Genomic DNA, 19983 nt, shown 5'->3' on the forward strand with positions numbered 1-19983 from the left:
TGACCCCAAAGCCAGGCATGATGGCACACACTTCTAATCCCAGTACTTGGGAGGCTGAGACAGGAGGATCGCGGGTTACTGGCCAGCCTCAGCTACTTAGTGAGGCCCTCTGCAAGTCAGTGAGACCTTGTTTCAAAATAAAGAATCCCCGCGCTTGGGAGGCGGAGACAGGAGGAACACACAGGTTCAAAGCCAGCTGCGTTGGCTTAAGAGACCCTGTTTCCAAATAAAATATAAAATAGGTCTGGGAGTATAGCCTGGAAGTAAAAAGGGTTTCCAGGAACCCCAGTACCACACACACACAAAAAAAAAAGAATTAAAAAATAGGGCTGGGGATGTAGCTCGGAGGTAGAATGCCCCTGGGTTCAATTCCCAGTACTACAAATAAAAACATAATAAATATAAAGATTTGCTGCCGGGCGTGGTGGCGCACGCTTGTAATCCCCGCGCTTGGGAGGCAGAGACAGGTGGATCGCGCAGGTTCGAAGCCAGCCGTGCTGGCTTAGGAGACCCTGTTTCCAAAAATAAAATAGGTCTGGGAGTGTAGTCCGGAGATAGACGGGCTTCCAGGAACCCCAGTACCACCAAAAAAAAATAAAAATAAAAAAAAAAGATTTGCTAACCCCAGTGAAACCTTCAGATGATTGTAGCTTTGGCTGGTATCTTGAGCACAGTCTTTGCAAGAGAGACCAAGTCAGTACAACAAGAATGAGGCTAGCCTTCATAAGATCTCTGTCCTTGCAATCGCAGGCTTATGAATGCCCATCATAAGTCAGGTATGGTTCATAAGATATGAGGGCTTTCTGCATGCTTTTTAGTGCTATTAAAAGCAGGAATACATATTGTACTTTTATAAAAATGGAAGAGACATAATAAGTATAGAATTCACAGTAAGCATAAGTGGACTGGATTTGTATTCTACAAAGTAAGCTAAGTTGAAAACATTAATGTTTTTGAACAGAAATGTTATAACCTTAACACACACATGTGTATACCTTTCTCTGGCAGTAAAGACCCAAGATAGTCCTAGTTCTAGGTCTTTCTGTGTGTGTGTGTGTGTGTGTGTGTGTGTGTGTGTGTGTGTGTGTGCGCGCGCGCAATTCCACAAATAACCAGATTCACAACCAAAACCAAAATGTAAATTTTATTATTATTTGATAGCTTATTTAAAATTTATGCTAAGATATATTTAGAACAAACGTTAGCTTACTAGTAATACGCAGTGCCCCTTAGAAATCTATAACTTAAGTTGGGTGTGGTGGCACATGCTTGTAATCCCAGTACTTGGAAGACAGGAGGATCACAGGTTTGGGACCAGCCTCAGCAGCTTAGAAAGACTCTGTTTCAAAATTTAAAAAGGACAGGAGTATATTGAGAGTAGAATGTTCCTCGGTTCAATCTCCAGTATCAAAAAAAAAAAAAAAGAAATCTATAACATTATTTTGAAAGTTAAAACTCTTGAATCCTTTACTTTTTGTGGGGGGAAAGGGCAGTGGTGTATAATTTGATTACACACATATGATATTGAAGTCTTACTTCCAAAATATAGGTCTGCCTGGGCGTGGTGGTGCACACTTATAATTCCAGTACTTGGGATGCTGAGACTGGAGGATTGCAGGTTCGGGACCAACCTCAGTAACTTGTGAGGCCCTCCGCAACCTAGTGAGACCTAGTTTCAAAATACAAAATAAAAAAACAGACTGAGGGTGGAGCTCAGAGGTAGAATGCCCCTGGGTTCAATCTCCAGTGGCACCAAAAACAAAATAAACACACACAGAAAAAAATATGGCTCTAGACTGTTATGAGCAGTTTCATAGGCTTTTTTTTTTTAATCATAGGAAAGAAAGCGCTTGGTTTTCTCATTGCCTTCTGTTTTTCCCCTCCCATTCTTTTTCCGTTAGAATTATGTAATAAGTAGTTTTATAGGAAAGCATTTATACTTTTTTTAAGCAAATTTAATGTGTGGTATTCTTTCCAGATTTTCATTTTGTTATCTATTTTAAGAAATACTTTATACGTAGTGAAACCTAAGAGTTTTAAAGATAAAGCACTAAATTTATCACTGAATAGAAAGCAAGCAAATTCATTTCAGCCTAATTTGGGTTAGACATTTTTTCAAATTTGACAGTGCAGTGTCAAGTCAGTTGTAACTAGAGTTGGTAATTAAGTTTGGTGTCTTACCATGTTGTCATGTGATGCTAATTTTAATACTGTGGTTTTCAGTGGGGACAGATTTTCTTAACAGGCATAGATAAGAGATGAAATAGATAGAAATATGTGACAGAATTAAATGTTGAAAGATATACAGAGTCAATGAATTGGTCTGTTTTAGGAAATTTAACCCTTTTTGTTTGTGGATAAGAACTGAGTTTTCTAACAATCTTTTTGAAATAGGCTTGTAAGTAATATATATATATATATATATATATATATATATATATATATATATATATATATATCATGGGCTCTTAGAAGCAGAGGTTTTGATAGAATTCCTGCAGTGGTGATTTGAAGAGTGCAGGCAATTCTTGAGCCTTCAAGGTTCTGTGCACTCTTAAGAGTTCTTCATTTACAAACTAAAATTAGTTCCTTAAAGGATTCAGGGAGGGGCTTTCCCCAAAGGTAGAGAGAGCATTACTTCTTGAATTATGTGGAGAGTTAGGAGGGACTTTCAGAATGACTTTAGAAAATCAGAGCCTCTTTTTAAAATAACCTTAATACTCCACGCTTTTTAAAGAAGAATTTTTGTGTTCTAGCCTTTGGCTCAAATGTTCTGTTACTGAAATATGTAGCTTTTCCCCATGTGTTTACGTTTCCTTCATTCTGCTGGTCACGGAACACATGTTCTCATTTTGATTGAAGTGTGCTAATATTTATTTATTTTTGAAACAGTCTTGCTACCTTGCTGAACGTCTCACGGAGTTTCTGAGTCTGGCCTTTAATCTGCAATTTTCCTTATCTCAGCCTCCTAAGAACTAGGATTCCAGGCAGGCACCACTGTACCCAGCTAAAAGTGGATGAGGTGAGTTTTTATGATCTGTGCTTTGTTTTATGGAGCATACATCAGAAATTAACATACTTTGAATAAAATTGTGAGCATTCATTCCATGACCAGTAGCTTAGTATTTTTGGAGCCTCAAGATGAACAAGAAAATTCAGTTAAAGATGAATATAAGAAGTGCTTTCGAGCCTTAAAACTCCCATTTTTGTAGAAATAGTAAATAATAGCTACCATTTGTTATTTTTCAGGTGAAATTTATTGTTTTCAGTTCTTTTCAACTACTCATTTTTATTGTTTGCATGAAGATTCAGATTAATGGCTATTTGTAGTTATCTTTAATGACCAACTTTCAGTCTTAGCCACACTCTCCTTAACAATTACAGTCAAGATTCTCTGATTTACCACTGACCTACCTCTCATCTACTCTGCTTGACCACACTCTTAGATGGTTATGTCTCATTGAAATAAGATTTGTTTTCCTGTATTAAGATGTTGGACTTCAACTGTAGCAGAGTCGGTGGAGGAATGATGCGTGTTTTGTTTTATTTCTGTACATGGTATTTTCCCCAGGTTTTGCTGAAATCCTGCCTCTTTCACACACTCTACTAACCAGCTGAAGTATCACATGTGAAACAGGTCCATCACAGTTCTTCCCATACGATACCCCTGAAGGCAGCCTGCCCTGAGCTAGCCTCTTGAAGGCAATCAAGTGTGTGTTGAATTCCATTTGTTTTTATACATAGACATAAATCTTAAAGTGCCTATTTGTGGAACTAGAGAGATTTCTCCATTTGAGTCTTTAGCTAGAAAAACAACTACCTATTGATTTTGATGCCCTGTTTGGGTACGGAAATAAGAAAGTTGTTACTGATTTTAAAGTGTTTATCACTGTTAATCAGTACCACAGATAGAATACTTAGGGGTTGACAAAGGATGACTTTGACTAGCTCGTTTGCCACTACATGCACAGACAACAGAATAAGCTCAAATTTTCCATGTCTTAGACAATTGATCAGACATGTACTTTTTTTGTGTGGTACTAGGGATTGAAACCAGGGGCTTTTACCTCTGAGCTACGCCTCCAGCCTGTTTTTAATTCTTTATTTTGAAATAGGGTCTCACTACATTGCGGAAGGTCTCACCATGTAACTGAGGCTGGCCACGAATCATGATCCTCCTGTCTCATCCTCCTGAGTACTGAGATTACAAGCGTGCGCCACCACACCTGGCTTCAGTCATGCACTTAAGAGTCTTGTACAGGCAAGGCTAGGAGAGTTCTGGAACACCTGGGGCTGATTTTTCTCACTCGAATTTTCTGGGAGCTCTTTCCCTAATGTATTATTAAGATGTTTGCTATATAAAATTGAAATGAGCTGAATGAGGGAAATACTAATCAGCCACGTTTCATTTTAAACTGGTTTTGTTGTATTCTGCATCACAACACACATGCTTTTGCAGCACCTGGCACGTTTGCCCTCTGCAGCCTTTGTTTTCTTACTTGTGGGCATTCAAGGTGGTGCCTCTTCTAGAATTTCTAAACTAGAAAGACTTATGCTGAGGTCGTGTTTGGGGGTGTTCTGTGCTGCCTACAGTGAGAAATCAAAGGAGGCCCCCAAATAGAGATCTGGAATACCATCTCTACTGTGGCAAGAACAATTTCTTAGCAAGTCCCTTTGTTTCTCAGGACCTCAATTTTCCTACTAATAAAATTGAGAATATGATCACTAGCCTGTCCATTTATGCAATACTTAGTAGTTATAAAATGAGATGAAGATCCTTTTGTGACCTCTAAAATACTGTTTCCTCGGCAACTGAAACCAGAGAGACCTGCCCCTTTTTGATCTTCATTTCTCTGTTATTTTATTGGTGCATTGTAATATCTATCATGATGAGGTTCAGAATGATCAAGGCGTTCGTGCAGTGCTCAGTGAGCCCACTCGCAGCTCCCACCCACTCCCTCCCCTTCCCATGCACGGCATTGTGATTGGCATCAGTGTGTAAGTTTGTGTATGTATGTCCATTGAGTGTTTCTCTCATCAAGTCTCCCTCCCCCTCCTGCCTTTCTCTGTTAGATCCCCTTCCTTACTCTACTAAGGTTCCTCCTCCTTTGTCCCAATTTCTCCCTAGCTTCCACATATGAGGAAAACATCTGACCTTACACATTTTGTGACTGACTAATCTCACTTACCATAATATTCTCCAGGTCCATTCACTTCCCTCTAAATGACATGATTTTTTCTTATGACTGAATATAATTTCATTATGTGTACATTTTAATCCATTCATGTGTTGATGAACACTTAGGCTGGTTCCATAGTTTGGCAATTATGAACTATACTGCTATAAACATAGATATTCATATATTCTGTGGTTGTCTCATTTCAGTTCTATTGGGTAAATACCCAGGAGTAGTATCGTGAGGATATAAGGTCCGATCAATTGTCTAAGACATGGAAAATCTGAGCATTACTGTTGTCTGTGCATGTGGTGGCAAACTGGCTAGGCAGAGTCATCCTTTATCAGCCCCCAAGTATTCTGTCATATTCCTATTCTTCTGAGGACCTTCCACACCGATTTTCAAAGTGATTGCACTAATTTGCACTTCTACCAACAACAGTCCTCACTGGCTTTTATTATAATTTGTGTTTTTAGTAACTGCCATTCTAATTGGGGTTAGGTTAGCCTCAGTAGTTTTGATTTTCATCTCTCTGATTGCTATTGATGATGGGGTAGCTACTCTCACATCATACAAAATGGACCTCAAGCCTAAACTTATCAGAAGAGATAAGCAGATTGTACCTTATTGGTTAAAAAAAAAGCAGTCTTTATTTTTTTGTTTGTTTCTGTTTTTTACTGGTAAAAAGGAACAGTCCAACAAGAGGATATGATAGGCAACATTTATGCTCTGACTCTAGGTACAATGACTTTTATGAAACAATCTCTGTGACATAAGTCTCACATAGACCTCTAGATTTCAATAATATTAGGAGATTTTCAGTACTCCTCTCATGGCACTAGATCAGTCTTCTAGTCCAGCAAAGATGCCTCAGACCTAAGAACACCATAAACTAAATGGACTTACTAAACATATACAGACTATTTCATCCAAGTATAGCTGGATATATGTTCTTTTTAGCTGCTTCTGGAAGCATCTTCAAAATAGACAATATCCTTGGCCACAAATCAAGCAGTAGCAAATTTTTTAAATGTGACATAATTCCTTGCCATCTTTTCAGACCATAAGAGAATGATAGTAAAAATCAACAATAAGAAAACCCAGGGAAATTACATAAATACCTGGAGATTGAATACCACACTTCTGAGCGAGGACTGGATCATAGAAGAAATAAGATAAACTTTTAAAATTTTTAGAATCAAAGCTAAATCTACCCAAATCTCTGGGACATGTTGAAATTAGTATTAAGAGGAAAATTCATAGCCCTGTGTGCTCACATAAGAACAGAAAATCACCAAATAGCCTAATGACACACCTCAAAGCCCTTGAAAAATAGGAACGCTCCAACCCAAAGCCAGTGGAAGACAGGAAGTCACTAAAATAAGAGCAGAAATCAATGAAGTGGAGAACAGAAGAACAGTGCAAAAGATCAGCAAAGCAAAAAGCTGGCTTCTTGAAAAAATAAACAAGATAGATAAACTCTTAGTAACCCAACCAAAAGAAAGAACCCAAATTACAAAAATAAGAGGTGAAAAAGATAATATTACTACAGGCAGTCTGGAAATATAGAGGATCATCAGAAACTATTTTAAAAAGCTATACTCCAACAAAATTGAAAACCTAGAAGAGACTGACACATACAACCTTCCTAAATTGAATCCAGAGGAAATAGAAAATTTAAACTGACCTATATTAAGGGAAAAAAATTGAAATGGCAATAAAGATTGTACCATCAAAGAAAAACCCAGGTCCAGATGGATTCCCAGCTGAATTTTATAAAACCTTTATAGAAGATCTATGCCTAATACTTCTCAAACTGTTCTGTGAAATAGAAGGAGACAGGATTGTCCCAAACACATTCTATGATGCCAGTATCACATTAATACCAAAACCAAATAAAGAAAGCCCATGAAAATTACAGACCAATATTGCTGATGAACTTAGACACAAAATTTTTAAACAAAATATTAGCAACACTCATTCAAAACCACATCAAGAAAATTATACACTACAACCAAGTAGGATTCATCCCAGGGATACAAGGCTGATTCAACATATGTTAAACAATCCATGTAATTCACCACATAAACAGAACTAAGGACAGAAATCACATGATCATTTCTATAGATGCTGAAAATTGTTCGACAATATCCAACACCCATTCATGCAAAAATCACTGCAGAGAATCAGAATAGAAGGAACTTACCCCAACATCATAAAGACAGTATACAGTAAACCCATAGCCAACATCATATTGAATGGAGAAAAACTACAAGGATTCCCCTTAAAATCAGGAACAAGACAAGCATGCCTGCTGTCACCAGTCCTTTTCAGTAAAATACAGTGATTTTCTTGAGATTGACTAGGCTATACACCAGAGAGAGCAAGAAGCTTGTTCCTCTGTGATTCTGAATATTTTGTGCTCATGTATCCCTTGATAATTTTGGAATAACCGATCTTCTCTCAATTTTATTTTTAAATTTTGCAAAGCAGAATTTTCAGTCAACTTCAGAGATTTTTGAAACCCTTAGAATTGAGGTCCCACTCCCGATTTACATAAACAGTACCTTTGTAGATAATATATTACAGTATGCACACATAATATGCAAAATGTTAATACATAAATGATTTTTAAAATAAGCAATGATTGGAAATTCATGCTTTAAGATGTTTTATTGATAGCCGGGCATGGTGCTGCACACTTGTAATCCCAGTACTTGGGAGGCTGAGACAGGAGGATCAAAGGTTCATGGCCAGCCTCAACAACTTTGTAAGGCCCTCCATAACTTAGTGAGAACCTGGTTCAAAATTAGAGAATAAAATAGGGCTGGGGATGAAGCTCAGATATAGAACACTCTGGGTTCCATCCCCAACACCACAAAAAAATAAAAATGTTTTGCTTAGAGGTATGGATTATCAAAGGATTTTGGTGGACACCAGTCTAAAAGGTTTGTACTCTGGCCAGGTACTATCCTAGGTGACTTCATTTACCAGGACAAGAACCTAGTGAGTACTTATTCTATCTCTAAGTCTGTTTTACATAATTTATAAATGAGGAGGCTAATGCTCAAAGAAAAATTTAGGGATGTACTTAGGGCTACAAACCTAATAGCCTAAGTTTACCTTTGCATCCCAGCGTAGGTGCTTGGTGGACGCTCCTGGATTAATAGTAAAGTATGGGACCACTCTTTTTTATACAACACCGATTTATAAGAAGGCTTGCATCCACTAGGTAGTCATAATTCAGAGGCTGAAGTAGAAAAAGAACTGCTGCTGCCTTTTCTTGGGGACCAGATCTCAAAGCACTGCCATCACCACAAGGCCGTCAGCAAACCGAAGCGTGATGTGGGTACCTGCCGGCATTGGGAAGAGAGGCTTCATCATTCAGGATATTTCTGCTTCTACTCTAGGGAGTGATATTGAAATGCTGTGTAAAACTGAGTAATAAACCATGGAGCTCTGCAGGTATCCTTTCTTGGAGCTCCGTTAATAGATTTAACAGGGCTGCAGAAATGGGAATGTGCAAGTGGAGTTTCTAGATCACACACCATGATATGGGGCAGATTTTGTTCATACTTGTGTAGAACTTTTTAAAAGAACAAACTCAACTTTAAAATGGCCTTGAGAAATTAAAGGAGTAAGTCATCCAGGATGACATGAAGAGGGGAGGATAAAACTTACCATTCAATGTGCCGAGCATGGGAAGCTGAGAAGGGAGGGGGAAGCGGAGTGGGGTGGAACCGGGGCAGGGCTCAAGGAGGACTGTGCATGGATGCCTCTGCCACCTTGAACATCGTCAAGATATGTATATGCACCAGTAAAATAATAAGAAAGAGTACACCTGGCTTGGCTTGCTGCCTCTTTACAGTAGACCTGTGAAGTGAGCAATCGTGAGAACGGATAAGGAAACTGAGGCTCAGGGAAGTGAAATAATTTAGCCATGATCAAGTAACTGTGACAGGTCCTAGTTACTGGAGAGTGACTGTAAAATTGAAACAAATCATTCTCACAGGATGCGGGGTGCCGGTTTTATGGATCAGTAAGGTAAAAGGGACCCACACCCCAATTTGATGACAAAAAGAATGGGGGCAGCACTTTTGATACCTCTTAGTTCTAGATCAGAGACAGCTCCAGAGACCAGAGACCCTGTGTTAGTTTGATCTCTTCCCACTTAGACACTAGTTTCTGTTTTCTTTACTCCTGGGTAATTTGTGATTCATATATGATGTGCTGTTACTTCTTCCCTTGAATGTTCTTACCCCAAGTCTGCTTATTAAACAACTATTTATTGTTGAGGTTTCTGCTCAATCTATGTCTGGTCTGTCTGTCCATTGTCCATCTGTCTGTGTGTCTGTTCATCTGTCCATCCATTTGTCTGTCTCTCTCTTTATCTCCTGTATTGAACCCAAGGACATTCTACCTCCAAGCCACACCCTAACCTTTTTTATTTGGAAATAGGGTCTCCCTGTAGTGTTGAGGGCCTTAATGATTTTCTGTGGCTGGCCCCAAACCTGTGGTGTTTCTGTCTCATCCTCCCAAGCACTGAGATTACAGGTGCGCATCACTGCACCCAGCTGGTCACTGTTACTTGTGAAACCTGTCCTCCTTCCAAGTTTTGTCATGTGTTCAGTGTTTTTTAATCAAATACTAAATGGATGGCTTCTATAGGCTCTATTAAATAGCAATATATATTCATATATATATTCATACAGAGAAAAGATAATAAAGTTAGAACTGTTTCTCATGCCATATAAATAAATTCACGGCAGATGGATTAAGTATTTAAGTATTGAAGAGAGAATAAAGCTAAACTTTTGAAAAGTTGAAGGACTTATTTAATTTTACAGGCCAGGGGCTATAGCTCAGTGGTAGAGTGCTTGAGTAGCATGCATGAGACCCTGAGTTTGATCCCCAGCACCAGAAAAATAAATTAAGAAATAAATAATAAAGCATTAGAATCCTTCGCTTGCAAACAATTAATTACTTTTGCCTAAAAGGTTTAAGTGTTTTCTTAAAAATACTAAAATTAGAAAGTTTAGAAACATGAGCAAAGCAGGAAATCCAAAAATCTTTGAGACGATGATTGATATATTTACCTAGATGAAGTTCAGTGTTTTCCCTATGGCAAATCACACCCTAAACAACTTAAAAGAAAATATGTGATGTTACAGAAGGGAAAACCAACTCAAATTCAGTTTCTCCTACTGTATACTCACAGTACACATTCATTTCTTAGGCTTCAGAATTGTGGGGATTTCTCGTCACCAGCAAGCAATCAATTCCTTCTGCAGCAGACCCCAGCTGGGTCATCTCTTAATGCAGTTTAGTTCTGACAGCATCTACCTGGAGATCCTGTCAGACCCCACAGGTTAAGGGCTCGATCCCCAAGACCGCCACCCCTGTCTCTGATGCCAACGACAAGCCCCAGGTTGTGTTTTCCCTGTGCTTCCGATTGACCAGCTGTAAATTGGGGGTCCCACAGGCCCTTCCTTGGGTTCAATTAATTTGCTTGAGCAACTCACAGAACTCAGAAACATGTTTACCAATTTGTTACAAAGTGCATGTAGATGAACAAATGCATAGAAGGCAAAGTAAGGGACCAGGGATACCGAGCTTCCCTCCAGGATTCTCCATGTGTTCAGCAACCCAGAAGTTCTCCAAACTCTCCTTTTGGGGGTGTTATGGAGACTTCATCACATAGGCCTGATGGACCCATGGACAACCATGTCAAAATGTAATCGGACAAAAAGGATTTGATCTGATATCAGTAGACTAGCTGGGGAAACCCTGCGAGCCTTGTCTGTCCAGATTCTTCCTGGCTCCTCTGGAAGGAGGAGGATCTTAGGACCTCCTAACAAGGGTAGGTCAGAGAATTTTCTTAGCCAGCTCTGCCAGAAAGACAAGGGAATATAAGAGCTGCTTCAGCCTGCCTCAGGGAAGAGAAATTCTAATTTTGCGGTCTGCACTGGGGAGAGCGCTGTGATGAAGCACCCTGGGGGAAAAAACAGAATACATATAACAAAACTGTTACTAATACATATTACAAAAGATTGTTCTCCCTTATACAACACAATCTTCCTACAAATTGATAAGAAAAAGACAAGCAGTGGCACTCTAGATTAAGTACATAAACAGGAAGAAAAGGAAATGATAAGGGACAATAAACCACAAAAGTCAGGCTTTCTGTGGTTAATTTTTTCATTAAAAAGTACAGTAAGATTTGTGTCTTGGTAAGAATATAGAGAAATAGGCCCTTTTTTCTAAAAAGTGCATTGTCATTGCAGATGTGAACTGCACCAATCTCTTTGGAAAAGAATAATATTAATTAAAATCTGAAGTACACATTCTATCCCCAGCAATCCTGCTTTTGTAAATATTTTTTCAGAGATAAAGCAATAGCATGGAAGAGTGTATATTAGAATATTTATTGCTTTATTTGTTGGAGGGGGGGGCTGCAAACAACCTAAAAAATCCCTTACAAGAAGATTGTTGAATAAATTGTGGTCGAGCTTATTATGGAAAATAATTACAGTTAAAATAAGTTAAAATAATTTGATCTGTTTGTATTGAATTTTGTGATCTTAGTAGAAAAACAAACCATGGAATTTTATATATAATACTTCATTTCGTTTCTTAAAAAGTGAGAGGAATAGAGTGAAAATCGTGTGTGTGTACACGCATGGGTGTGTGCATGTGTTTTAATCATAGAAAAGTTTTGCTGAGATGCCTCCAGATTACTAACTTGATTTGTTTTAAACAGGTAGAATTGGGAAGAAAAAAAAGGAAATTAGAATTTTTATTATTTCTCTAATAGTGTGTGAATTTTTTATTATTTAAATAATAATTAGTACTAAGTTTAAAAAAAAAAGTGTGATTAGTGCTTCCAGGAATGTATAAGAGAATTTATCATTTTCCCTTTTATGCCACCACTATAATTTGACACATACTGCTTGGCCTTATTACTATAGCTGTATTACTATAGCTGTAGCTCCCTGGGTTTTATATGCCTTGCTGTAGATGTTTTTGAGGGAAGAAGAATATCTTGTTCCAGAAAAATTCAGTCCCTCCAGTGAGCATTTTACTGAACACTAACTATGTGCCAGGCCCAAGGCTGGGAACAGGACTTATCACAAATTAGTTAAAACATTAAACCCCAGTGTGACAGGAGGCTAAGGGGAGAGCAAGGGCTGCCCTTCCATCTGACTCTGAAGAGGAGCTGGGCTGCGGGGTCTTGACGGCAGGCCTCTGTGCCCCTCAGGCCTGTCTCTGTTCCTCCACTGAATGACGCCTCCGTAAATACTCACTGGTTCTTGGAGGTGGAGTCCTGATCGCTCTCGAGGCTTCCTTATATTCACTGGAGAGAAATTAGCTGAGCAGGTTTTATAGTGGCTTTCGTTGTTTTTCCAAAAAGAGCCTCCCTACTCATCGTGACAGCTTCGCCTCTTGGCAGGAAGGCTTTAGACCTGTTTACAGATGAGGAAAGTAAGGTCTCTAAGAGGGTTAGTCACTTATTCAGGGTCGCAGAGTGGAGGCTAGAGCTGAGACCTAGATTTTCGGGCTCCTCAATCACTCGGCATCTGGCCCAAATTGGAAGTCTGCTGGCTTCAAAGCTTAGCCAAGCGCATGGGTTAAGAATACAAGCTCAGGACGCGGTGCCTGTCATCACTACTTATTAGCTGTGTGACCTTGAGCAACCTGTTTAGCCTCTGTAAATCATTTCACACTTAGAGAGCTGGGCGTGGTGGCCCACACTTGTAATCCCAGCACTTGGGAGGCTGAGACCGGAGGATCGCACAGGTTCAAAGCCAGCCTCAGCTACTAAGTGAGGCCTGAGCAACTTAGTGAGAACCTGTTTCCAAATAAAGTATAAAAATAGGTCTGGGAGTGTAGCCCAGAGATAGAAAAGTCTCTGGGTTCCACTCCCAGTGCCACACACACACACACACACACACACACACACACAAATCATTTCACACTTATAAAACAAGGTTAAAAAATAACATATTATCGTGAGCATTGGATGATAAAACTACTTGCACAGTTCCTGGCCTATTAAATAATTGAAATTCTAATTGCACGTGATTATTCTCTTGACAACTACATTGTCAGTAGTATTCCATGACAAGAAGTCTGTCCTCTTCACGTGTTTGTTCCTGGAACTTAGTTAATTAAGCCTTTCACAGAGTGGATTCCGAGTAGATATTGTGGTGTACCCTGATATCCACGAGCGTCTTCATTGAATTTGTTTGGAATTTGATTTGGAATCAAATGAGGTTGGGTTCTAATCCTTTCTCTACCACCACATTCCACTTATCTATAAAATAACTGCCATGAAGAAACAGCACCGCTGCTATATAATCAGTGTTTAATAAATGGAAGCTGTAATTCTAGGTCCTGGAATCAGAGAGTGGGAGGTTATAAGGCGATTGCCCAGTTTGGTGGCACTTAGGCTAACAGCCTCAGAGAAAGGCCCATTTAACCATTGCCATGGCTTGGGATTTTTGAGAAAATCCTCACTGGATGAGTATACCAGGTATATCGAATTTTAATGTATAATGAATTTTGTCTGTATGTGTGGTACTGGGGGTGGAACCCAGGGGCTTTCTACCTCTGGGCTACACTCCCAGACCTATTTTATACTTTATTTGGAAACAGGGTCTCACGAAGTTGCCCAGAGCCTAAGTAGTGGAGGCTGGCTTTGAACCTGTGCGATCCTCCTGTCTCAGCCTCCCAAGGGCTAGGATAACAAGAGTGCACCACCATGCCTGGCTTGTATAATGAATTTTAATGTATTTTTTGAATTTTAATGGGTTCCTACGGTACTTTCCAACCACTAGGGATGTGAACTCTGAGTGTTAGTGATGTCTTAGTATTGTCTGTCACCTCTGCAGTGGCCAAGGATGGGCAGCTAAAGGTATCATCATTAGATCACTGTCATAAATATTTATTGAGCACACAGTGCCTTACTTAATCTTCACAATACTTCTGCATTCTGCAGGTGGGAAGGTGAAGCATAGAAAGATAAAGTTACTTGACCAGGATGACACAGGAGCAAACCTAGGTGGGTCCAGCTTTGTACTTGAAAGGAAAGGCAAAAAGATGAAAGGAGGGCGAAAAGATGCTTTTCTCTAACCTCTCAGACTCAGTGAGTAGGGCCTGAAAATTCAACTATCAAGAGAATAATAGGAGAGAGCATTTACCTGGTATGCCCATGGTGGCCTCACAGCAAAGAAATGACCCTTTCCCCAAAGTGGTTAAGCCTAAGGGCGTATGTACCATTTTAATAAAGACCATAAATTGTGGAGCAATTGTAAGACAAGAGAAAACCAACGTGGGTTTTTAGGGAGTTGTGGGTAGGTCAGTACATAGGGAAACAAATGAAAAGAGGGATTCTTTTAGTGAGGCTTGTTTATGCAGACTCACCTTGGTGCTGACTTTCCATCTTCCAGGTGAAAAGGGCTTTTTTACCTACCTAGAGTGGGAGACATACCCATTGGATATCTGGTTGGTAAATCCTTAATTTTGTACAAAGGAGAGAGAGAGAGAGAGAGAGAGAGAGAGAGAGAGAGAGAGAGAGAGAGAGATCTTTTTAGTAAATTGTCACTGTTAGATTCATAAGGCAATATGTTAAAATACTTAAAACATGCTGTTTCATATAAGACTCTTTTAAAACCAGTCACCAGTAATGATGGCTGGCATTGGGGGGTCCGTGCCATGTGTCAGACACTATTTTAAGCACTTTAGATTTAATTTCCATTATTTCTACCCTCCTAGGATTATTATCACACCAAAATATATCTTATGAACTGTCATATCATAAAATGTCTGTGTTAGAAAATTATATATGACATGTATGTTACTGTATATAAATACACTTGCATACATGCATATGTGTGTGTGTGTGTGCATATAGAGAGGACTACATGGTTACACAGATAGAGAATTAATGAAACAAATGGAAACCATGACCTAGTCTACACTTGCCTGTCTTCTACCTCTTTCACATCACATTTTAGGTTTCATCTGCATCATAAGCAGAACTCTTCTCTTGCAGAGTTCTCATAAGGGTGAAATAAGATGTTGCGAAAGCATTTGGGTCAGAGGGAATTCACAGTGCATGCCAGTGTCCCCATGCCTTAGAAAAGTCCATCCTCAGTTGGTGGCGCACACTTGTAATCCCCACTCTTAGGAGGCAGAGACAGGAGGATCTGGCAGGTTCGAAGCCAGCCGCGCTTCGAACTGTTTCCAAATAAAAAAAAATATAAAATAGGTCTGGGAGTGTAGCTCGGAGGTAGAAGGGCTTCTAGAAACCACAGTACCAATTTAAAAAAAAAGAAAGAAAGATAAAAAAGAAAAGTCCATCCTCTTTCCTTCATTCCTGCCCTCCCTTCTTTCCTTCCACACTGGGGATTGAACCCACGGACAGTCTGTCTCTGCACTACACCCCAACCCATTTCATTTTTTATTTTGAAATAGGGTTGCCGGGCGTGGTGTTGCACACTTGTAATCCCAGCACTTGGGAGGAGGAGACAGGAGGATCGAGCAGGTTCGAAGCCAGTCATGCTGGCTTATGAGACCCTGTTTCCAAATAAAAAATATAAAATAGGTCTGGGAGTTTAGCCCGGAGGTAGAAGGGCTTCCAGGAACCCCAGTACCACCAAAAAAAAAAAAAAGAAAGAAAGAAAGAAATAGGGTCTCACTAAGTTGCTGAGGCTGGCCTTGAACCTGGAATCCTCCTGTCTCAGTCTCCTGAGTATTGGGAGTACAGGTGTACACCACTACACCCAGTTCCATCTTATTTTCTAATAAGTCCACCATCACTGCTAGACGGAGCTTCTTGTAATTGTTTCTAAATCTCTGCATGCAAATCCACTTCAGGATAATGCTTGTGTCTGGAAAGGAAGTGAAGAGATTAGCATGGGGCTGGGGGTTAGAGAATCATCCTGTAATACTTTGAAGATAGATGGCTTGTGTGCGGGTAAACAGAAAGCCTGTATAGTAACGTTCACCACTGAGGCGCTGCCTTTGGAGACAGTTAAAATGAACGCCTTTTTTCGCAGGCCTCTTTAAGCAGCACAGAGAGTGTCGGGCGCGATCCTCAGTGGTGAGTGGAGCCTTTTGGGCCCAGACAGAACGTGTCGGGGATAGCTGCCGCAGACAGGGAGATCAAACGCCGGCTTCGTGTCTGTTGAGCTGCTGTGGGCTTGCTTTTGTGTTTTTCTCAGCTACTTCTCTGCATGAACTTAAGCAATAAGCAGAGCTGTATTTTATTTTATTTTTTAATATCTCAGCTAGAAATGCTGACAAGCACTGCAGGCATCATGAATTTTTGATGCAGTGATGATTAGAAGGCTGCTAGGGCTTCGTTTCATTTCCCTGGACCACTGTGGCACTTCCTTCCCAGGTTACTCCCCCACGCAGACTCATGTTGTGTTTCTTGAGAACCCATTGCGTGTGTGCAGTTATCGGGGGTGTTTTTAAAAGTGAGATTTTAAAAAACATCCCTGTTGTTAAACAGAAGGGAATGCTTCTTAACCTCCTGAAAGACAGTTCAATTAATCCAAGTCAACAACTATTTACCGAGTGCTGGTTTTGTTAAGTCTAGCTCTCAGGGAAGGTCTACAGCAGTATCTGTTGGATTGGGGATACAGAAGTGAACAGCAGGAAATCTCTGCCTGTCATGGTCTGGTGGCAAAAAAGATGTATACAAATATGTGTGTATACAAATACGTGTGCTATGGGAAGTACTGCAGGAGAACTACAGAGAATTGTGAGCAAGGGAAGATTATTTCTAATAAAAAGAAGGTATTATAAAGAAAGAAATGGTGTTTGGGTTAAGCCTTTAAAAATCTGACTTTGGTAGATACTTATTTGTTCCTTTATTTATTCAATCAATGCATGGGCCTCCGTGTAAATGCATGATTCTCTGTGCACAACAGAGGAAAGGGGAAAGAGCAGTCTTATATGGTTATTTTTTTGAGCTGATTACAAGTCTAATGAATAAACAAAATCTGTGTTATTTTGAGGCTCCTAAAGTTTGTGTCAACCCAAATTCTATTATTTAGCATAATTTCCAAAAGAGAAATCTTTCTTATATTTTAATAATCATATGTTCCAAAGGTCATATGAAGATTCTGTTTTGTTATTGTTTTTATTAGTTCTCATTAAGTTGCTGGGGGCCTCACTAAATTGCTGAGACTGGCCTTGAACCTGTAATCCTTCTGTTTCAGCTTCGTAAATACTGGGATTATAGTACTGGTATTATAGCTCCCCTGAAAGAATTTAATGAAAATCTTCACCAACATTTCTCCTGCTGGTGGTAATAAGGAAAATAGTAGTGGAAAGATTTAGAGGAGAGGGAGAGAATGGGAGAAGATGACAGGCGGGAACCAATTACCTGAGATATGCTTGTTTAAACAAAATGTCTATACTGATTCTTAAAGTGAAAAACCATATATCTTCCTTAAAAACAGAATTGTTTTTAATTTATTTTAGTGATTTTGTTTTATTCATGTAATATGCTATTTTCTTTGCAGATGGTTTTAACATAAAATCATAGGATTTTTTTACTTTTCTTGAAATGTATTCTGTATTGTATTGTTAGAAATCTTTCATATTCAGCCAGGGGTGGTGGCCGCACGCTTGTAATCCCCACGCTTGGGAGATGGAGATAGGAGGATCGAGCAGGTTCGAAGCCAGCCACGCTGGCTTAAGAGACCCTGTTTCCAAATAAAAAAAGTATAAAAATAGGTACTGGGAGTGTAGCCGGAGGTAGAAGGGTTTCCAGGAACCCCAGTACCACCAAAAAAAAAAAAAAAAGAAGAAGAAGAAGAAATCTTTCATATTTTTAATTATTTTTTAAGGGAGATGGAGCCAGGCGCAGTAGTTCATGCTTGTAATCCCAGTGCTTGAGAGTCTGAGACAGGAGGATTGGTTGAATGTGGGCATCTGAAATGCTTGCATGTGGGACAAGTAGCCTTGACCTCCACTCCTGGGTGGTACAAGTCATCTAAAGGCCTCACCTCCAGGGCTGGAGAAGTGCAGTACCCTCAAAGATAGGAAGCCTGGGTGATGAGTGGTCATGTCTGTCACAGGAGTTAACAGGGTCTCACTGGGTGCTGTGTTGATAACAGAGCAAGAGCAGCAACAAAGAAACCAGAAGCAAGAGATCATGTTGGGCGTTAATATGAGGATGGTTAGAAGTGGTCAGAATCCTCTAAAGCACACCGGTGTACTTAAACACATCAAAGTCGACCACTAAGCCAAGCATGGGAAGGAGGGCTGGGGAGGGAATAGGGTGGGGAGTGGGTAGGGGCTAACTGGGTGATGTGTGCATGTATGTCTACACAAGTTTTTTACCTCATTATGATGTGTATACAGTGCACCAATAAAAAAAAATTAAAGAAAAAGAAGTTGTCAGAATTGAGATGCCAATGTTTTACTTCTTGGGTATGAGAAAGAGAAAAGTCAGATATGACTCAATGAGTGACACTCTACCTTTTAGATGAAGTCACTTGTTTGCCCTTATCTGACTGAGATAAAGAGCAAGGGGAACAAAGAGATTGAGGAAGAAGATCAAGGATTTGTTTGAAACAAGTTAAAAGAGGAGAGAAGCTGGGTATGGTGACGCAGGCTTGTAATTTCAGCATTTGGTAGGCTGAGACTGGAGGATCATGGTTCGCGGACAGCCTCGGCTATTATTTACTTAGTGAGGCCCTTTGCAACTCAGTGAGACCCTGTTTCAAAATAATACAAAATAGGGCTGGAGGTGTGTGACTTGGAGGTAGAATGCCCCTGGCTTCCATCCCCAGTACTGCAAATAAATAAATAAACAAATAAACAAATGATTAAAGAGAGGCATTGGGTATCCAAGTGAGATGGTGAATAGACAGTTGAATATGTAGTAGATACCTCTGAATTTCAGAGCTGGGGATATCAGCGGATATGTTGTCAGCTAATAGAATGTATTTAAAGCCATAAGGCTAAGTTAGCGTACAGAAAGAATACTGTCCCAGCACAGGCCCAGGGCTTTCCAACTTGGTGAGAGCAGACAGATGAGGAACCAACACAGACAGTGGAGAGGAGGAGCCATACAGTAGCAATCACAGGAGTGTGGTATCACGGAAGCCTAGTAGAGGGTAGGAGATTGTTGTGTATGGAACATTCACTTTTGTTGAGAAACTCATGTGGTTTGTGACCTCCTCAACACCACACTCCTGTGAGATACATATCAACCTCTTTTATACATTGGAAAGCAAGCACTCAGAGAGGAGAAAATTATCCATAAATACAAGATTAATGCTTCTTATGTGTCAGGTAGGGGAGAAACATGGAAGTTTAAAAAAAATAGCAAGCTCATAGGTGGTGAAAGCAGACTTTAAGCATGGAGCTATCTGGTCCAGACCTTGCACATCGTGTGCCAAGAGACAGTATGTAGAAAGTATTATAGAAATGATTGCTGTTCCTCAGTCCAGGGGCCTAGGCAAAATTAAAAGAAATTAGGATGAGTTGCAAGGAAAGAAACATTCTAGAACAGACTGATTCTCTAAGGAAAATTTACTTCAAATAAATATATATACGTTTATATATATACATATTTTATATATCAAATACATACATACTTTTATTGGTGCGCTGTAGTCTCACATCATAATACTGTTCAGAAGTATAGGGACATACATGCACACAGCACTTGAGTTTTCAGTTTCCTAATTGCTTGAAAATGTGATGAGCAGACTGATGTGGTGACACACACCTGTGATCCCAGTACCTGGGAGACCGAGACGGTAGCATCACAGGTTCAAGG

General features: G+C 39.8%; 1 protein-coding gene across 4 annotated transcripts in view; it reads left to right on the plus strand.

Moving 5' to 3' along the window:
* The window catches only part of ASAP1 (ArfGAP with SH3 domain, ankyrin repeat and PH domain 1), a gene marked incomplete at both ends in the record, with an annotated part of 307685 nt that overhangs the window by 165962 nt on the left and 121740 nt on the right, over positions 1–19983 (plus strand). The gene's annotated exons all lie outside the window — the stretch shown is intronic.

The sequence above is a fragment of the Muscardinus avellanarius genome (assembly GCF_963383645.1).
Source record: "Muscardinus avellanarius genome assembly, chromosome: 4".
In the NCBI taxonomy this organism is placed as follows: Eukaryota; Metazoa; Chordata; class Mammalia; order Rodentia; family Gliridae; genus Muscardinus; species Muscardinus avellanarius.